The 2,701-nt window shown below is 48.2% G+C and overlaps 1 protein-coding gene across 1 annotated transcript in view; it reads right to left on the bottom strand.

Annotated features, from left to right (window-relative positions):
- MAP1S (microtubule-associated protein 1S) overlaps positions 1–2,701 on the bottom strand; it is a gene marked incomplete at its 3' end in the record, with an annotated part of 15,960 nt that overhangs the window by 3,594 nt on the left and 9,665 nt on the right. The window lies entirely within an intron of this gene.

Genomic DNA, 2,701 nt, shown 5'->3' with positions numbered 1-2,701 from the left:
TTCAACAAATGGTGCTGGGAAAGCCGGGCCTCCACATACAAGAGAATGACGCTGGATCTTTTCACCACATACAAAAATTACCTCCAAATGGACCTCAATGTGAAAAGGAAAACTGTAAAACTCCTGGAAGAAAACATGGGGTAGAAGCTTCTCAGTGTTGGATTTGACCAGGCACGGTGGCTTAGGCCTATACTCCTATTACTTTGGGAGGCCGAGGCAGGCAGATCACTTGAGTTCAGGAGTTTGAAACCAGCCTGGCCAACATGGTGAAACCCTAGCTCTACTAAAAATGCAAAACAATTAGCTGGGTGTGGTGGTGGGTGCCTGTAATCCCAGCTACTCAGGAAGGCTGAGGCAGGAGAATCGCTTGAACCCAGGAGGCGGAGGTTGCAGTGAGCCGAGATCGTGCCCCCACACTCCAGCCTGGGCAACAGAGGGAGACTCATCTAAAAAAAAAAAAAAAAAACAGAAAAGAAAAATAAATAGGATATGGTAATCATTTATTGGGTCTGACATCAAAAGTGCAGGCAGTAAAAGAAAAAAATAGACAAAATGAACTTCGTGAGAATTTAAAACTTTTGTGCATCAAAGGGCACTAGCAAAAGAATAAAAAGACAACTCATAGAACGGGAGGAAATATTTGCAAGCCATATATCTGCTACAGGATTAATGTCCAGAATGATTTAAAAAACTCCTAAAACTCAGCAACGGAAAACAACTCAATTTAAAAATGGGCAAAGGGGGCTAGGCGTGGTGGCTCACGCCTGTAATCCCAACACTTTGGGAAGCCAAGGCAAGAGGATCGCTTGAGGCTGGGAGTCCAAGATCAGTCTGGGCAATTTTTAATGTTTTGTAAATTACAAAATTAGCCAGGCACCACAGCATGCACCTGTGTAGTCCCAGCTACTTGGGAGGCTGAGCTGGGAGGATCACTTGAGTCCAGGAAGTTGAGGCTATAATGAGCTGTGTTTGCACTACACTGCAGCATGGGTGACAGACCGAGACCCTGTATCTAAAAAGCAAAATAAAATTTAAAAATGAGCAAAGGAATTGAATAGACATTTCTCTAAAGAAAACAGACAAATAGCCAACAGGCATATGAAAACATGCTCAACATCACTAGTCATTAGGGACACGGAAATCAAAACCACAATGAGATCCCACCTCACACCCATTAGACTGACTAGTGTCAAGCAGCCGCTATGGAAAAGTCTGGCAGTTCATCCAAAGTTAAACATTGAGGTGGACATGGTGGCTTATGCCTATAATCCCAAAACTTTGGGAGGCTGAGGCCAAAAGATCACTTGAGCTCAGGAGTTCAAGACCAGCCAGGACAACATAGTGAGACCCCAGTGCTACGGAAAAATATAAAAATTAGCTGGGCGTAGGCTGGGCGCAGTGGCTCACGCCCGTAATCCCAGTGCTTTGGGAGGCCGAGGCGGAAAGATCATCAGGTCAGGAGTTTGAGATCAGCCTGGCCAGCATGGTGTAACCTCGTCTCTACTAAAAATACAAAAATTAGCCGGGTATAGTGGTGCGTGCCTGTAATCCCAGCTACTTGGGAGGCTGAGGGAGGAGAATCGCTTGACCCCGGGAGGTGGAGGTTGCGGTGAGCTAAGATACCACTGCCTGGCAACAGAGTGAGACTCCGTCTCAAAAAAAAAAAAAAAAAATTAGCCGGGTGTGGTGGTGGGCACCTGTAATCCCAGCTACTAGAGTCTGAGGCACAAGAATCGCTTGAATCCAGGAGGTGGGGGTTGCAGTGAGCCAAGATCGCCCCACTGCACTCCAGCCTGGGCAACAGAGGAAGACTCCATCTCAAAAAATAATAATAAAAAAACTGTATCTACAAAGATCCTTTTTCAAAATAACATCACATTGACAGGTGTCAGGAGTCAGGAGTTGAATGTGTTTTGGGGGTTGGCTGCCATTCAACCCAGTACAGATGACATTGTATCTGATAGTAAACCTAAGGGCTTGTATTTGTGCAGAGAAGGGTCAGAGTGCATTAGTCAGAAGTGGATGTTCTGTCATCTCTGGGTTTCACATTCCTCTGTAAATCCTTCCTGCAGAGTAAGACTTTCTGGAACAAACATCCATCTCCTCTAGGGACAGCAGAATAGCTTCTGTTTGATGGCCTTGGAGCAGAGACGGGTATTCAATCTCCCCCTGCCACCAACTGGTTTGTGACAGGTAGTCAGGTAGCTACTTCGTGCCTATAGCTTGGGCCCCTCACAGTTGATGAGCTCCACCGGCCAGCGGTCATTAACTCTGAGAGGCACTTCCTTCCCAAACCAGGCCCTGCGAAGCCTGCATCTCTTCCATCTGTGACATGGAGGTCAGAGTGGGCCTGACCGCAGGGTCGCTGGGGATTCCACGGAAGCTGTCCCCACCTGCAGGACCAGGAGGTACATGCCAAGTCTCCCATCACAAAAAGAAGAGAGGCCACAGCCAAGTTTAGTCATGGTTTATTTCTGATGCAGCTGAATCTAGGGAAGGGCGGGCTGGGCTGAGTGGGGGAACGTGTCGGCGATGAGGCTAGAACTCCACCTTGCAGGCCGGGAAGGCGTCATCCTGCATGGACACCATGCTGTTGCTGCCCAACACCGTGATACCCAGCGCCTGGTGCCGGGCGTGCGTCTCTGCGTACCATGTATGCATGGCCACCGAGTCGAAGGTGGGGATCAGGGTCACCTGCAGG

Source organism: Colobus angolensis, unplaced genomic scaffold (genome assembly GCF_000951035.1).
Source record: "Colobus angolensis palliatus isolate OR3802 unplaced genomic scaffold, Cang.pa_1.0 Scaffold66, whole genome shotgun sequence".
Classification (NCBI taxonomy): domain Eukaryota; kingdom Metazoa; phylum Chordata; class Mammalia; order Primates; family Cercopithecidae; genus Colobus; species Colobus angolensis.
Note: the sequence above shows the minus strand (reverse complement) of the source record. Positions and strands in the feature narration are given on the sequence as shown.